The sequence below is a fragment of the Lissotriton vulgaris genome, chromosome 6 (genome assembly GCF_964263255.1).
Source record: "Lissotriton vulgaris chromosome 6, aLisVul1.2, whole genome shotgun sequence".
In the NCBI taxonomy this organism is placed as follows: domain Eukaryota; kingdom Metazoa; phylum Chordata; class Amphibia; order Caudata; family Salamandridae; genus Lissotriton; species Lissotriton vulgaris.
In genome coordinates this window covers 12,610,403-12,628,972 of record NC_141694.1, presented here as the reverse complement: position 1 = coordinate 12,628,972, position 18,570 = coordinate 12,610,403, and the positions used below count along the sequence as shown (strand labels likewise).

General features: G+C 50.3%; 1 protein-coding gene across 4 annotated transcripts in view; it reads left to right on the top strand.

The window, feature by feature from the left end:
* Nucleotides 1-894: 894 nt before the first annotated feature.
* The window catches only part of LOC147706699 (cullin-9-like), a 354,395-nt gene continuing 336,719 nt past the window's right edge, over nt 895-18,570 (top strand). For all 4 annotated transcript variants that reach the window (XM_086925838.1, XM_086925836.1, XM_086925837.1 and 1 more), the window contains exon 1: nt 895-1,034. The gene's annotated coding sequence lies outside the window, so the exon portion shown is untranslated. The remainder of the gene's footprint in view (nt 1,035-18,570) is intronic.

Below are 18,570 nucleotides of genomic sequence, written 5' to 3'. Positions count from 1 at the left end.
GAACGCCTCAGCACGACTCATCCTGGACATCCCCTGTCGCAGCCACATCTCCGGACATCTGAGAGATCTGCACTGGCTCCCGGTCAACAAGAGAATCACCTTCCGTCTCCTCACCCACGCACACAAAGCCCTACACAACCAAGGCCCAGGATACCTCAACAGCCGCCTCAACTTCTACGCTCCCACACGCCAACTTCGATCGACCGGCCACGCCCTCGCCGCCGTCCCGCTCATCCGAAGAGCCACCACAGGGGGAAGGTCCTTCTCCTACCTGGCCGCCAAGACTTGGAACTCCCTCCCGACCCGCCTCCGCCTGACCCAGGACCACCTTGCCTTCAGGAAGCAGCTCAAGACCTGGCTGTTCGAGCAGTAACGGACCCCCCCTCCCCTAGCGCCTTTAGACCCTCCGGGTGAGTAGTGCGCTATATATAAATGCTTTGATTGTTTGATTGAAAAGGACCTAACAAATCCTGTAAACAGTGAGTGCCTGCGCTTCTCATCACTGCTGAGGTATCTTTAATGGGAGAGTACCAGTACTTATAAGGACCAAACAATTCCTGTACACAGTGAGAGCCTGCACTTCTCAGCACTGCTGAAGTATCTTTAATGGGAGAGTACCGGTACTTAAAAGGACCAAACAAGTCCTGTAAACAGGAAGTGTCTGCCCTGCATTTAGAAGGACTCCCAGGGAGTTGTAGCGCCTAGAACCATGGTCTGGGCCTCCCTGCTACCCAGCTCTAGGTCTGCAGTGCTGGTTTTAGTCCTTTCTTTGTGTTCATGACGTCGTGACTCTGCGAATAACGAACCGCGCTGGGCCGTAAGGCGTGCGTTCCACGTGACGTAGCGCCGCGGCCAGGGCTTATTCCTCTAAGTGCCTGGCGCCGGCCGGCCGCCGGGCGGCGGAGTGCGCATGCGCACCGCCACCCGGAAGTGAGCGCTGAGAGTTTGACAGGCCCGGGTGTAGGCCGTGGGCGGGGAGAGCAGCGCGAGGAGCAGCGCCCGGGGGGGCCGCGGAGGGGAGACACCGGCAGCAGGTAAGGGGCGGGCCCGGGCAAACCCCCCCCCCGGAGGGCTGGGGCTGTCACAGGCGCCACCGGGGGGCACCCTCGTGTCAACCCATGCCTGCCCCCACACTCCTGTCAACTCATACCTGCCCCATACCAGACCCCCACACTCCTGTCACCCCCAGACCCCCACCCTCGTGTCAACCCATGCCTGCCCCCCTTAATGTCAGAACATGCCTGCCCCCCCATACTGTCAGCACATGCCTGCCCCCCCCTCCTGTCACCCAGTGCCCGCCCCCCCTCCTGTCACCCAGTGCCTGCCCCCCCTCCTGTCACCCTACCCTCTCATACCAGGCTCCCACCCGAAGTGTGATCCCATGCCTGCCCCCATACCAGCCCCCACCCCCATACTGTCAGCTCATGTCTGCCCCCCTCGTGTCAACCCATGTCTGCCCCCACCCCCATGCCTGCCCCCAATACTGTCAGAACATGCCTGCCCCCCTCCTGTCACCCTACCCTCTCATACCAGCCCCCCCCCCTAAGTGTGATCCCAGGCCTGCCCCCATGACAGGTAATCCCCCAGACCCTTAGCTGACTCATCCCCATGCCTGTCCACCAGGAATAACCAGACCCTCAGCATATGTCCTGGGGCCCCATCCTATGCCTGCCTCCCATACCAGACCCCCCTCTTGTCATATCACCCCTACCTCTCATGCCTGGTCCCTACCCTCCTGTCAGCCCATGCCCGCCCTCAGTATATGTGTAGGTGTGTGTGTGCCCAACAAAGTCCGCTTATTTGTCTCACCATGTCCCAGTATCTTCAGACCATCAGCATATGTCCGACCCCATCCTATACCTGCCTCCCGCCATGTCTAGGTATAATCGGATCCTCAGTATATGTTCGAGGGCCCCAGCCTATGCCTGCCTCCCACCACAGGTATCGACAGACCTCCAGCATATGCCTGAGAGCCCTATCATAAGCCTGTCTCCCACCATGTCCCAGTATCAACAGACCCTCAGCATATATCGTAGGGCCCCTTCCTATACCAGCCTCCATCACATGTATCACCAGACCCTCCGCATATGTCCCAATGTGCTGTCCTGTGCCTGCCTCCAATCACAGCTATCGTCAGACCCTCAGCATATGTGCAAGGGCCCAGTCCTGTGCCTGCCAACACACCATGTCCAGGTATCACCAGACCCTCGGCATATGTCTGAGGAGGCCCCAGCCCCATGCCAGCCTCCCATCACAAGTAACACTACACCCTGAACCCCGGCCTGTCCTCTTTCCCATCTTCTTCAGTGTCTTCCTTCCAACACAGCAGAGCTTACCTATAATAATGTCTTTAGTTTTGTAGGCAAAAACACTGATAAAGTGAACAACAGAAGTAAAAACCAATAATGTAATCCATGTCAGCGTTCCTGCTTACATTTGGCAGGGTTTATTTCATCTTGCATTCCTTAAGTGGTTTTGCTGTTTCAGCGACAGTACGTTTTTCTCGTGCACGGTATTGATCTTGGATTGTAATTCATGCGGACTGAGTCATCTTGGTGTGTCTCATTGTTCAGCTAGTAGGTGAGTGTTTATAAGGGCCCACAATTGAGAGCTCTGAATTTGAGACCGAAGGCAGTCTGAGTTTCTCACAATGTCATAAAGTGGGTCATGAAGGTGTTCAGAATAGATGCTCCTGCAATCCTTGGGCTCTCTCTAGATCTCTCAGAGCAACGGTCATGTGTGCAAATTGTGATTCTGTGAGAAAGTGTGTGAAGGAGGGAGGTACAACGCTGTCAAAATATCAACAGTGCGAAAGTAAAAGAAAATGCCGTGCATCCAGGTGAGTGGATGCGATGTGTGCTTAGATCGGCGAAGTAAAGAAAGTGTAAGGAAGTGGATGCAAGATGGGGTGGAATGAGGCGCTGAAGAAGAAAGATGAGGCATGAGATGTGCAGATGGGGATTTCAGAAATGTTGGTAGAAATGGGGCAGATGTGTGTAATGGAGAGAATACAGATAGAAGTAGAATGACTGGAAGAGCGGGAGTGCTTGAGACACTCTGAAGCCTATCACCCCTTCCACAGACCTCCTTTAATGCACTCGGATTTCCAAACTGAAACTTTTTTTGATACTGATTGTTCACCCAAAAAATTACTCATTTATCCTATACTGGTAACGGGCATTGGTAAAGTAAGTCAAAACGTTTGGCTTGGCTTAGGTGCATGTCAGTTATTGTATGATATGTCTTTGATTAAAGCTCCCAGATAGGCTCCAAAGTATGATATTATGGGAAACGCAGGATTTCCCTGCCCTCAACTGTGTACGCCACACACTTTTCAGATGATTCCTAGATATGTATCTTAGGTGACACCCTTTTTAGGGACCCCCCCCCCACTTTTTCATCGCACATAAAGCCCTACATCACAGGTATCAGCAGACTCTCCACCCATACATGTCCCCTCCTTGTCTGTTTAAGCAAGTTCTAGTAAAATCACTGAAATATCCAGGTACCAGCAGATGCTCCACCCCGCCATGTCCCCTCCCCGACTGTGCATACGAGTTCCAGTAGAATGACCGAAATATACAGATATGAGCAGGCTTTCCACCGCGCCATGTCACCCCCCATCCGTGCATAAGAGTTCTAGTAGAATGGCTGAAATATCCCGGTATCCACAGACTCTCCACCCGGCCCTGTACCCTCCCCGTCCTTGCATATGAAATTTAGTAGAATGACTGACATATCCTGATCACTTTTCTAGACTGTTTTTCTGAGTGTTCCACTGACAATGTGAAATGTTAGGTGTCGGAGGCTGGCTTAGTGTATGGTGCATACTTTTATTTATGTGATGCATCTTGCACTAATCCAGACAACCCTTGTGGTGATTTAGTGGTCTTGGACAACCATAGAAAGCCCTCTAAGTGGTAGCTGTGGCGAGCAGCCTTCAGGCTTAGTCCATAGGAGTGCAAAGCCGCTTATTTTACCAGATCTATACCAGCATTGCAGCATCTGTAGGCTTCAGTACTCTAATCCTCTGTACCAGCATGGCGGTGCCTATAGGCTTCAGTACCCTAATCCTCTATACCAGCGTGGCAGCGCCTGTAGGTTTCGGTACTCTAATCCTCTGTACCAGCATGGCGGTGCCTATAGGCTTCAGTACCCTAATCCTCTGTACCAGCATGGCCTTGCCTGTAGGCTTCAGTACCCTCATCCTCTATACCAGCATAGCAATGCCAAATTATTCCAGCATAGTTGTGCCTGTAGGCTTCAGTATCCTAATTATACCAGCATGGTGGTGCCTGTAGGCTTCAGTATCCTAATTATACCAGCATGTTTGGTGGTGCCTGTAGGCTTCAGTATCCTAATTATACCAGTATGTTTGGTGGTGCCTGTAGGCTTCAGTATCCTAATTATACCAGCATGGTTGTGCTGTAGGCTTCCTTATCCGAATTATACCAGCATGGTTGGTTGTGCCTGTTGGCTTCAGTATCCTAATTATACTAGCATGGTTGTGCCTGTAGGCTTCAGTATCCGAATTATACCAACAAGTTTGGTTGTGCCTGTAGGCTTCAGTATCCAAATTATACCAGCAAGTTTGGTTGTTCCTGTAGGCTTCAGTATCCTAATTATACCAGCATGGTGGTGCCTGTAGGCTTCAGTATCCTAATTATACCAGCATGTTTGGTGGTGCCTGTAGGCTTCAGTATCCTAATTATACCAGCATGGTTGTGCTGTAGGCTTCCTTATCCGAATTATACCAGCATGGTTGTGCCTGTAGGCTTCAGTATCCTAATTATACCAGCGTGGTTGTGCCTGTAGGCTCCAGTATCCGAATTATACCAGCGTGGTTGTGCCTGTAGGCTTCAGTATCCGAATTATACCAGCCTGTTTGGTTGTGCCTGTAGGCTTCAGTATCCGAATTATGCCAGCATGTTTGGTTGTGCCTGTAGACTTCAGTATCCGAATTATAGCAGCATAGTTGTGCCTGTAGGGTTTGGTTGTGCCTATAGGCTTCAGTATCCGAATTAAGCCAGCATGTTTGGTTGTGCCTGTAGGCTTCAGTATCCGAATTAATCCAGCATGTTAATCACCCGACGAAGTTGACTGTCAGCCCTCCTAACGATCCACCTTTAAACTGTAAGAGCCTTTTGTGCAATGTTCGCTCTTTAGTTACTCATTCAACTCAGGTCTGGGATCTCATAACAACTGAGAACCCACATCTCTGTTTCTTAACTGAGACTTGGCTGAAGCCCCACACTGTTCCGGCCATAACAATGGGGGTGCCGCTAGGATACAAAATAGTAAGGATGGACCGCCCTATTAAAACTGGAGGAGGGTTAGCTATTGTTTTCAAACAGGAGATGGAGGTTGTTGTTACCGAGACAGTGTGTAACCCACAGATGGAGCTCCTGATCTTTACTATTAACCCTAGTTACAGGGAAACTAGGAAGGGACCGCTAGTCTATCGACCCCCAGGACCATGTGGGAATTTCTCCATTCAACTTGTTGAAGCTTTGGCACCCCATATGCAGATGAATTCAGATTTCATCTTGGTAGGGGATTTTAATGTCCACAGCGAAATTGCTACCTGTGTGGAGGCACAGACTCTTCTGACTGATCTGGCCCCACTCGGATTTAACAAAATGAGTCATGGGCCCACACACTTAGCAGGCCATACATTGGACCTAGTGCTATGTAATTCTACAGCCATAAAATGTTTGCCTCCCATTCAAGTGGACTGGACTGACCATTCCATTATTGAATTCTACACTCGATCAAATTATAAGGCAAAGGGCATCCAGAGGACTATGGCTGATGTCAGGAGACCCTGGAATAAATTAACACCAGAGAGCTTTAGGGGGAAATACACAGAACCCAATTGGGTGAATGTGGGGACAATGCCACCACCGCATTAGCTAAATTTAATGAAGCTGTGACAGCAACCATAAATCACGTTGTTCCTTTCAGAACATATAAACCACGGCCTGCCCCAAAACAAGAAGTTTGGTTCACTGACGATCTTAGACAACTAAAGCTAACTGCGAGGAAGCCAGAAAAACGATGGAGGGTCACACGCATGGCAGAGGATAAAGAGAATCATAGGATGTAGGAAGGTGGATATCTGACTATGGTTACCCCCAAACTTTTTGCCTGGTGTTTAGCTGGTTTCTGACATAGTTGGCCTGGGATCCTGCTATTCAGGGCCCCAGGCTGATTGCTCTCTCCTTAAAATGGACTCCATGTACCTTAGGTGCATACACAATTGGAACTGGTTCACCTTATAGGCCCCTGTAACAGTGTACCATAGGTACCCAGGGCATAGGTGTTTCCAAGGCCTACCAGGGGCTGCAGCATGTATTGTGCCACCCCTGGCCTGGCCTCCATATTTGACACAACTGGCTGATCACTCAGCTGGGGTAAGTTGGTGTAATCACCTCTTACTTAGATATAGTATCCCTATATCTACCCTTAAACTGGACACATATTTTCCGATCAGCCACTCCTATGGAAGGCCTCTTCAATCCTGGAGGCAGAGTGCTTGGAAATATGTGAGATGGTACTCTAGCATGAGCTGAGCCTGTCTGCAGCTGTCGGGAACCACTCCCTAAGCTGTTCCGGGATATTGCCATACCATATACTCTTAAGTGCATTATAATCCTCGCGGTTAAATGCTATCTTTGGTTTGGCTTTATCAAAACATGTCGAGTAAGGTGTCATACGAATTGGAATACTATCCCCTCGACAGTTCGGTCGACGGGGATAGCATTCCACCCTTCTAGAGGGACACGACATGTGTGTAGCCTTAACCCCGGTTAAAGTTAACCAGAGCCTCAGCATCACAAAATGGATGCTGCCACCACAGACACGAGTCTGACCTCCTGATGCTGGGAGTCCTTCCAGCGAGGGAGGCTTGGACAAAGGGGTTCCTGCCTTGGGAGGTGCGAGCACCACCCCAGAAAGGGTTTTGTGTATTGGGTAGGACAGGGCTGAATAGAATCAGACATGCCCGGGGCACACAAGGTGTCCCCGTGCATAGGCCAGTCCAAACCGGTCCTGGGACTTTCCAGACCCAGGTTTGGCGCAGAACTGGACAAAGGAAAGTGGGTGTAACCGCCCCCTTCCTGGTTCCTCCCAGAGGAGGGACCTAGTAGGTGATCCACCCCTCAGATTAGGAATAAGAGTGGGAGCAGTGCCATTGCACAGCAGATCATCCTGAATCAACTTGAAACTAAGAAGACGACTGGACTTCGACATTCTGCTGCTCAGAAGACTGAAGAGAATCTCCCTTGTGGCCTAGGAGTGGCCACCCTGTGAACACAGGTACCAACCAGCAACTCAACGTCTGCTTTGCCGCCGCCTCCCGCCGGAGCCCGAGCCCAGAGCCCGACAAGAACCAGACTCCCAGACCTCTCCGAGCCCGATCCACAGTCCCTGCAAAGAAGGGACCCGTGGAGGCACCGAGTGACGTGGGACCGGACCTCTTGGAAGACACTCGAAAAGCTGACTGCGCAGCTTCTGAGGTATCCTCGACGTTGTGCTTTGGGGACTGAGAACCCCCAACACCGAGCAGCCCTTGCACCGAAGATCAGCCCTCCAGCATCTCCACGATCTGCGTGGGGCCCTTTTGCATTGTGCCACTCGACGCGCCATCCCGGCCACTAGCCACGTGGTCAGCGGCCATCTTGGCGACGAAACCGACGATTTACACAGCAGGTCTGGTTGCTCCAGACCTACCCAAGCTCCTGTGAAAAGGAGCACTCGCTCTGACCTTGCTGGTCCGAGTGTTAAGCATCTTTCGATTCCTGCGTGGCTTGCATTAGCCAAGGCCTGTTTGCTCCGATCAGGTCGCCGACACCGCCAACAGCGAGAAGCCTGCGTGGGACAGCTCGTGACCGACTCCTGGACGTCCTCGACCCCCGGTGTCCACGTGGCTGCAGAGGGAAGCTACACGACAACGCCTGTTTGCACCCGACATCGCCTGGTTCCAATCTGGTTCCACGGTAGTCACTGGCTAGTGACTTTGAACATTGTCCCCGCTGCTTTCAGGTCTTCACAACTTCAGATCCACCCTTGGATCCACCGGAACTCTTCACATCGAGCCGCCTGCAGCATCTTCAGCTCCAAGCACCATCGACCAGCGTTACGAAACCCGACACTACTTCGACCCTGTGCACCCGCTTCCTGTGGGTGAGGTAACTCAGCTCAGCCGGTGCTCCTGCACTGGTACACATCTCAAGGGCCTGTGTCTTAAGTTTCAGCTCCGTAGGTCACTCGGAAGGTTCCAAACTTTCTAACTTTGTACTTTTTACGCACCATAGACTTTGCATTGGAAAGTGCGTGCACTTTGAACACTGCACCCGAGTCCCGCGGGCCTTTCCCGACTTAGTCACTGCTAGTCTCGAATAGCTCCAGCGATTCCCAAGGCCCTAGGCCTGTTCCCTTTCCTATTGGTATCTCTTATACCACTTTCTTAGTATATGGTTTAGGTGGCCCCTAGGGCTCATCCATATTGTGCAACTTTTGTGTATTTTTAACTGTCTTGTGATTTAACGCTTGTGCTTCTGTGCTCATAAAGAGTCCAGGGGATTTTATAGTTAATAAATTAATATATATTTTCAATATATATCTGTGTGGTGTCCCTTTCATTTGGTATTCAAGGGGGTTGTGTATGGTAATACAGCTGGCTTCACATGCCTTTCAGAGTTTAGCCTAAGACTGCTTTGTCCACGCTACCACTAGGATAACTGGTCTACAAGGTTGAATTACAACCAATCATCATAAGGGTTGCTTGGCATGGTACAAAGTGATCACTAAGAATTAGTGAGCATTATATACCAGGCCAACTTCTCACATAGGATTTCTCTAAAAAGCTACCACAAAGCTATTCGGACTGCTCGGAAACAGCATATAGCAGCCCAATTATCAGCAGCTGGTAAAAACGCGAAAGTCCTTTATCAAATCTTACAAACCTTTACCAAGCCCACTGCTTGTGAGACTGAGGGGATTGAATCCCAGGAACTTTGTAACAACATCTCACAGTTCTTTGTTAGAAAAATAGAAGGCATTTATGCTAAGATATTAGCCTCCAAATCCATCCCCAACAATTTGGGAACAGTTGACAGTATGGTTCAGCCACACTTTAGTACAGCAGAAAATAAGGTTAGTAAGCTTGTAGAATTCCCGCCAATATCAATGGAGGAGATAATTGCTCTAATCACCCAAACAAAGAGCGGGTGCCCTTCAGATATTATCCCGGCACGTATTATGCCACTCCTGACTGACGATCTGGGTGCTGGAATTCGGCAGGTAGTTAATCTATCCTTGAGTACAGGGGAAGGCCCCCTAGACTGGAAGCGCGCTCTGGTGAGGCCTCTACGGAAAAACAACTCTATTCCGTGGACCGAACTGACAAACTTGAGACCGATCTCTCTCCTCCCTTTTTTAGGGAAGCTCACTGAGAAGTTTGTGAATCGGCACTTGTCTAAATACATCGAAAGTGCGGGGGGACTAGATCCCTCCCAATCTGGGTTTAGGCCTAGGCACAGCACTGAGACCGCCTTGCTGTCCGTCGCTGACGATCTTCATATGCTACAGGATAAAGGTTACTCCGTTATCCTGGAGCTTTTAGATCTGTCAGCGGCGTTTGACACTGTGTCACACGACATCATGACCTCCAGACTAGTTGACATCGGTCTGGGAGGCAAGGCGCTGGCCTGGCTAAGGAGTTTTTTCACCAAACGTACTCAAAGAGTCATACTGGGTCCATACCAGTCAGAGGAGGTGGAGATCTCTAAGGGGGTGCCACAGGGCTCTTGTTTGAGCCCAACGTTATTTAACATCTACGTGGCGCCCCTAGCTAACATCATGAGATCCCACGGGTTCATCCCCGTATCGTATGCGGATGATACTCAACTCCTCTTTCCGTTTAAAACCATGACTCCTGAAGTACGTAACTCCTTTGCCCGGGGGATGAAAGAAGTGGCACATTGGATGGTAGCAAACTTCCTGCAGTGTAACGTCTCTAAGACTGAGGTGATGCTCTTTGGGGAAGCCAAACGCCTGTGGACTCCTGACTGGTGGCCTCAAGATCTAGGCCCAGTCCATGAGCCCAAAGCGGTCGTGAAAGATCTAGGAGTTAAATTGGATCAGGAGCTCGCCCTCAAACAACATGCCAATCAAGTGGTCAGCTCCTGTTTCCATGTCATTGGGCTTCTCCGGAAGGTATTCCCCCTGTTACCTGACACCACCAGAAAAACACTAGTACAGTCGCTCGTGCTGAGTAGGCTGGATTACTGTAATGGTTTGCTGCTAGCCGCCAATGAGGGGATTATTGCTAGATTACAAGTTGTGCAGAACACTGCTGCACGCCTTGTTCTCAATGTCCCGGCCCGTACTCCCTCAAAACCTTTATTAGTCAAACTTCACTGGCTCTCAGTGAAACAGAGGGTGATGTTCAAAACTTGTTGCATCATCCACAAGTGCCTTATTGGTAAAGGTCCTGATTACCTAACTAAAAAATTCATTCCATACGTCCCCTCTAGATCTCTGAGATCTGGAGATCGAGAACTGTGTGTTGTCCCCAGGTTCTGGAAGACAAGACAAGGGGGAAGGGCTCTATCAGTAGCAGGCCCGAAGTTATGGAATGAACTCCCTAATGAAATCAGACTATGTATGGAACAATTTCCCTTTAGAAAAAAATTAAAAACTTTCCTTTTTAATTACTAGTTTCTGGTTGGGTAATTAAAATGTATGACAGGGCCTTTTTTGTTCTCAGATGCTGCCAAAGGCGCGGAGATACTCCTCAGGGAGTCGATTCCTAGCGTGGTACAAGTTTGCAAATAAATAAATAAAATGTTTGGTTGCGCCTGTAGGCTTCAGTATCCTAATTATGCCTGCATGTTTGGTTGCGCCTGTAGGCTTCAGTATCAGAATTATGCCAGCATGTTTGGTTGTGCCTGTAGGCTTCAGTATCCGAATTATGCCAGCATGTTTGGTTGTGCCTGTAGGCTTCAGTATCCTTATTATACCAGCATGTTTGGTTGTTCCTGTAGGCTTCAGTATCCGAATTATGCCAGCATGTTTGGTTGTGCCTGTAGGCTTCAGTATCCGAATTATACCAGCATGTTTGGTTGTGCCTGTAGGCTTCAGTATCCGAATTCTGCCAGCATGTTTGGTTGTGCCTGTAGGCTTCAGTATCCGAATTCTGCCAGCATGTTTGGTTGTGCCTGTAGGCTTCAGTATCCGAATTATGCCAGCATGTTTGGTTGTGCCTGTAGGCTTCAGTATCCGAATTATACCAGCGTGGTTGTGCCTGTAGGCTTCAGTATCCGAATTATACCAGCGTGGTTGTGCCTGTAGGCTTCAGTATCCGAATTATACCAGCCTGTTTGGTTGTGCCTGTAGGCTTCAGTATCCGAATTATGCCAGCATGTTTGGTTGTGCCTGTAGACTTCAGTATCCGAATTATAGCAGCATCGTTGTGCCTGTAGGGTTTGGTTGTGCCTATAGGCTTCAGTATCCGAATTAAGCCAGCATCTTTGGTTGTGCCTGTAGGCTTCAATATCCTAATTATACCAGCATGTTTGGTGGTGCCTGTAGGCTTCAGTATCCGAATTATGCCAGCATGTTTGGTTGTGCCTGTAGGCTTCAGTATCCGAATTCTGTCAGCATGTTTGGTTGTGCCTGTAGGCTTCAGTATCCAAATTATGCCAGCATGTTTGGTTGTGCCTGTAGGCTTCTGATTGACACAGAACTGATCATAGTGATTGTAAATCAGTCTTCTAGCTCTGGTGATTCACACCTATGAGTCTTTGCACATGATCATCAGTGCATGGCTCATGAGGTGCCATCTCTTCTGTACACTCGGTTCAGTCCGAGTACTGTGTTAGTGTGAAGGGATGCTTTGTGGACGATCACTTACATTGGACTAAGATACTGCTACACAGATTCTTAGAGAGGCTTGTTACAGGTAATGTGTTAGGTTCTATTCTCTTTTGGAGTTTTACCTGCATCCTGTATAAACATTTCGGCCCTGCATGTATTACTGCACTATTTAAGTGCCAGAGTCAGCTAATCAGCCAAGACACCTAGTCAGGGGAAGCCTATTTATAGTAGGCTTCCCCTATAAGCCTTACTTATAATACTTCCCAGTGACCTAGCCTGTGCAGTTTGCTTTAGAAAAAAACGCTTTTTGTCTCACCGATGGAAAAATCTAGGGCACCAATCTTAAGTGTCCAGTTTTACAGCATGAAATGCACAGATGCATATTTGTGAGTTACAACTGGATCATGTGTTTTATGAGCAGGTCACTAGTTCGAGCCCCAGCCCGTTCAGCCCTTGGAGATTCATAAAATTAGAAGTGTTTAATTATCCTAATCCCTATGTTAGGGAAAATCCATACGTGGATGTCAGAAGTAGATATTCTGTCTCCAATGCAGGCGGGTTTTAGGGCCCACATTAGCACAGTGGATCAGATATTAAGATTTGTCATGATCTATTGGAAAACTGTTTTACTGAGAGACGGGAAGATCTTCGCTGCATTTGTGGACCTCAAATCAGCGTTTGATCTGGTCCCTAGAGGGAAGATGTGGGCAGCACTGAGAAGGATGGGGGTCCCTATTGCACTATTAGAACTTACCATTAGGATGCATGAGGGAAACTTTGCAAGAGTCAGATGGGGTTGTCAGGGCCAGGTTACTGAATCCTTCCCCGTGACCCGCGGTGTGAGGCAGGGTTGTGTCCTGGCCCCCACCCTATTCATACTCTTCATTAACCAGGTGGTTAAGTTCCTCTCAGATACCCCCACTGATGCTCCTTCACTGGGTGGGACCAAATTCCCTCTTTTAATTTTTGCAGATGATACTCTCATATTGGCCAAAACACAGAAGGGTTTACAGGCAGCAATAAATAAATTTATGGACTTTTGCAATGAGAACGATCTTGAGATCAATATTAATAAAACCAAGTTCATGGTCCTGACTAAGAAAAAACCACTGAGGGGCCATGTTTTAATGAATGGGTCTAGATTGGAGCAGGTTGATGTAATGACTTATCTTGGTGTTACTTTGGACTATAGGCTACGATGGAAAGAGCAAGTTGCGGCACTTAGTCTGAAATTTGCTCGCCTGACCGGTTGTCTAGTAAAAGAGCAGCGGTGTTCCCTGACTAAAAGAGTACTGCCCGCACTAAAAATTTATAGTGCTAAAATTAGCTCAGCTATATTATACGGGGCCGATATTTGGGGATGTGTGGACCTGGCTGTCCTGGATAGGATACAGAATAAATTCCTTCGAAATTTAGTTAGTCTCTCCCCCTCAATACCAGTCCTTCCACTTCTGATGGATATGGGCATGTATACCATTAAACACCATGCCCTCTATAGGATGGTGGCGTTATGGAGACGCATATGGTCCACCCCGGAACTGGCCATCTTTGCCCGTGAACTACAGGATGTGAGAATACAACAAGGGGCAGGTGATATACCATGGCTAAAGCTAATTAAGAATACTCTTACCGAAATGGGTCTTCCCTTGCTTTGGTCAGAGCCGGGTTCTCAAACCTTTCCCACCAAGAATGAATTTAAACTTCTTTTTTGGTCCATGGTAAAAACGGAACACGTGGCACTTTCAGAGAAATTGAACTTGACAGGCCAGTTTTTGCTCCATAAAGCAGTTCCTAATAAAGAAGTATACTGGGATGTTATCCTTAAAACATTAGATAGGAAACTATACCATCAGTTCCGTGTAGGTTCACTGCCTCTGAGGGCTTTTACTAGCGGCTGGCAGAGGACGGAGTCAACCTTCTGCCCCTGTTGTACCGTTTGTAAAGAAACACTAGGTCACTTTTTATTTGTCTGTACTGCTTATCGTGAACCACGTTATAAGTGGCTGAAACCCATATGTACTAGACTAAACACCCGAGTGAGTAGTGAAGCACTGTACATTTTGAGAACTAACACTTCTGAATGGCTAACCATTGGATTGGCCAAATTCCTTGGGTGGGCTTGGCTAATAAGGATTAAGTCAGTCAGTTCATAGCATCATGACCTGAATAACTTGTATATTATGTTATCCCACTGATTTTCTGGCCTATGACTTTATCAGTATTGATGATCTGCCATTTTTTTTATTTTTTTTTATAATTTCTCCTGACGTCTTTACATGCATGTTTAATTGAGATTTTTAACTATATCTGTCTTGCCTTAACTATTCTTGTCTTGTTTTTTTCCTGATTTGCTTAGTATGTTTATTTTAAATATTTATGACTTTATGACTTTGTCACACCTATTGTATTTAATGTAATTTTTGTTTATATGTGTGTCTTTTATGATGAAAAATCGAAATAAAGACGTTAAAAACTGAAACTGAATTATCCTAAGGTCACACTAGTAAAAACAAGGCCAGTCAGGAAGCTTCTTTACCAGGGCTTTTATTTACAACTTGATGAATCACTTACCAGTGCTAAGTAATAGGACTTCCCTGCGGCCACGAAAGAGCAGGGAGCAGAGAGCAGAGTCCTGTTCTCTGCAAACAACCTGCCCTCGTTGCTTGTGTGTTGTAGTGCTTTCCATGTGTGCTGTGTCAGGCAAGCTTTTCTGTCCAAAGCTTCTCCAGCCATGGATTAGGCTGAGAAGAGCTAGCGGACATGTTGCAGCTAGTGAAATCTGCCATACTTTGCTTGGTATGTGACCGCTTCTGAGCTGCAGAAGCCTTAGTTATTTGGGAAAAGTACCAGTATTGACACTGAAAGCCCATGCCTGTAAGACCTTCTAACATCAGGATGCCTTTGATCACCTTTTTATTTCTATTTCGATTATCTGTAATCTTGTTTTATTTCTAGCCTGACTGGTAAGAGTAGGTAGATATAGATTGAGAATATTTCTTTGATGATTTTTAATTCACATATATCTGCGCAGTCTGAGTTGAATGTTCAAACGTGGCGCTCGTTTCTTCAATGCTGGAGTTTAGGGAGAATGTAAGGTTTGACCTGTGGTGGTCGTTTCATGACTCAACCAGGGACCTAGAGGAGACAGGAGTGTTTAAATTGTGACAAAGGTTATAGCGTGGATTGCACTTGCTTTCTTCAAATGCTAAAGTCAGAAGACCATGGGCTACAGCTCTGATTTTCGTTACTGGAGTTGGGGCAGATTTTACAGTTTGTATTGTGATCTCCCTGGTACTAGAGGAGAGATTACAGTTTGTATTGCAGTCTCCTGGTCCTGGAGTTAGGGGAGAGAAGTTACAGTTTGTATTGTGGTCTCCCTGGTTCTGGAGTTAGAGTTTACGGTTTGTATTGTGGTCTCCCTGGTACTTCAGTTAGTGGAGAGTTTACAGTTTGTATTGGGAGCAAGACTTCTGACCTCCTGGTCAGGGACCTGCTCTCTCCCGCCCTGCAGCTCCGCTGGTAAGTGTCGCTGACTGTGCTGTGCTCCGTACAGGTAGGGGTTCGAGGCCCTCCTCCACCCGCAGGCTCTTGCCTGCGCCTCATCCCTGGTGGTCCAATGGGAGAGCCTCGCTCTTCTTCTGGTTCCACTGCTGTCTGTGCCATATTGTGCCCATTTTCTGTTTGTTTTCTGTCTTTTTCTGTATTGTAACTGTGCCTGTTTTCGAACATCTGCCCCTGTATTTTTGTCTTTGTTTAGCTGTTTTGCCCTGTTTTCCTGTTTGCTGCCTCTGCGGCCCCTCCCCCTGCCTATTTCCCGCTCCAGCCTCCCAGCTGTGACTTCCTCCCCCCTTACCTACTTAATGGCGCTGGGGGCGCCCTGCCAAAAGCAAGCTCATCTGCACCCGTCTGCAACCCAACCACAGCTACTGCCAGGGACTCTGAATCTCTAACCTTCCACTGCTACGACCCAGCTGCACTCCAGGCACTCAACCCCGGAAGGAACAACAACTGCCAGCTGTCAACGGCGAGCACAACCCACGACCACTTCTTCTGACGAAACTGCCGGCATTCCTTCACCATCCACGCAGCACCCCCACGACCTCCGCACCCTCGCCGGATGCCCACACCAAAGAAGCCCTGAAATGCATTCTCTTCAACGTATGCTCCCTGCACACACTGGAGGACTATGGGACCTCCTCAACACCCTCTCACCAGACGTCGACTTCTTCACAGAAACCTGGACAAACGCTGCCCCCGACATCGCCACTGCCATTCTCGAGGGCTACAAGGTCCAGAGGAAGGTCCGCCCCTACCGCCCAGGTGGAGGACTCCCCATCGCACTCAAGAGCTCCCTCTAACTCTCCACTTCCAGATCCAGACCAGCCCCAGAACCAGGCTATGCGGCACCCTCGCAGACAGACCCCCCTGAGCCCTGCACTCCATTCACAACCACCATCACCAACCTCACCAACCTCATCTCACCACACGCCATCGCCTCCACAGACCTGAAATTCCACCTTGACAACCGCAGTGATCCCGACCCCACCGCCCTCCTGGACAACCTCTCCAACCTCGATCAGTAGCAGCTCTTCACCACCCCCACCCACAAGGCCGGACACATCCTCGACCCCATCTTCGCAAGAGGGACAAACATTCACTTCAGCCATACCTCACAGCCCCTCTGGATAGACCACCACTGCGTACACTTCGCCTTCAGCACCACTACTGCACACAAGCTCGCCCCGCGCCCATCACAAAGGAACTGGAGCACAGTCACAGAGGAGCACCTCAACTCTACCCTCATCCACGACCCCCCTCTGCTACGACCTCTACTTCCGCTGTGGTCTTCACACCTCTACTGCCGCTTTGGTCTTCACACTTCTGCTGTGGTCTTCACACTTCTGCTGTGGTCTTCACACTTCTGCTGTGGTCTTCACACCTCCGCTGTGGTCTTCACACCTCCGCTGTGGTCTTCACACCTCCGCTGTGGTCTTCACACTTCCGCTGTGGTCTTCACACTTCCGCTGTGGTCTTCACACTTCCGCTGTGGTGTTCACACTTCCGCTGTGGTCTTCACACTTCCGCTGTGGTCTTCACACTTCCGCTGTGGTCTTCACACTTCCGCTGTGGTCTTCACACCTCCGCTGTGGTCTTCACACCTCCGCTGTGGTCTTCACACCTCCGCTGTGGTCTTCACACCTCCGCTGTGGTCTTCACACCTCCGCTGTGGTCTTCACACCTCCGCTGTGGTCTTCACACCTCCGCTGTGGTCTTCACACTTCCGCTGTGGTCTTCACACCTCTGCTGTGGTCTTCACACTTCCGCTGCCGCTGGGTTCTGCACGCCTCCGCTGCCGCTGAGTTCTGCACGCCTCCGCTGGGTTCTGCACGCCTCTGCTGCCGCTGGGTTCTGCACGCCTCTGCTGCCGCTGGGTTCTGCACGCCTCTGCTGCCGCTGGGTTCTGCACGCCTCTGCTGCCGCTGGGTTCTGCACGCCTCTGCTGCCGCTGGGTTCTGCACGCCTCTGCTGCCGCTGGGTTCTGCACGCCTCTGCTGCGGCTGGGTTCTGCACGCCTCCGCTGCCGCTGGGTTCTGCACGCCTCCGCTGCCGCTGGGTTCTGCACGCCTCCGCTGCCGCTGGGTTCTGCACGCCTCCGCTGGGTTCTGCACGCCTCCGCTGGGTTCTGCACGCCTCTGCTGCCGCTGGGTTCTGCACGCCTCCGCTGCCGCTGGGTTCTGCACGCCTCTGCTGCCGCTGGGTTCTGCACGCCTCTGCTGCCGCTGGGTTCTGCACGCCTCTGCTGCCGCTGGGTTCTGCACGCCTCTGCTGCCGCTGGGTTCTGCACGCCTCTGCTGCCGCTGGGTTCTGCACGCCTCTGCTGCCGCTGGGTTCTGCACGCCTCCGTTGGGTTCTGCACGCTTCCGCTGGGTTCTGCACGCCTCCGCTGTCGCTGGGTTCTGCACGCCTCCGCTGTCGCTGGGTTCTGTACGCCTCCGCTGCCGCCGGGTTCTGCACACTTCCGCCGGGTTCTGCACACTTCCGCTGGGTTCTGCACACTTCCGCTGGGTTCTGCACGCCTCTGCTGTGTTGTGCACGCCTCTGCTGTGTTCTGCACGCCTCTGCTGTGTTCTGCACGCCTCTGCTGTGTTCTGCACGCCTCTGCTGTGTTCTGCACGCCTCTGCTGTGTTCTGCACGCCTCTGCTGTGTTCTGCACGCCTCTGCTGTGTTCTGCACGCCTCTGCTGTGTTCTGCACACCTCTGCTGTGTTCTGCACGCCTCCACTTCCGCTGTGGTCTTCACACTTCCGCTGTGGTCTTCACACTTCCGCTGTGGTCTTCACACTTCCGCTGTGGTCTTCACACTTCCGCTGTGGTCTTCACACTTCCGCTGTGGTCTTCACACTTCCGCTGGGTTCTGCACGCCCCCGCTTCCGCTGGGTTCTGCACGCCCCCGCTTCCGCTGGGTTCTGCACGCCCCCGCTTCCGCTGGGTTCTGCACGCCCCCGCTTCCGCTGGGTTCTGCACGCCTCCGCTGCCGCTGGGTTCTGCACGCCTCCGCTGGGTTCTGCACGCCTCCGCTGCCGCTGGGTTCTGCACGCCTCCGCTGCCGCTGGGTTCTGCACGCCTCCGCTGCCGCTGGGTTCTGCACGCCTCAACTGCCACCGTATTCTGCACGCCTCAACTGCCACC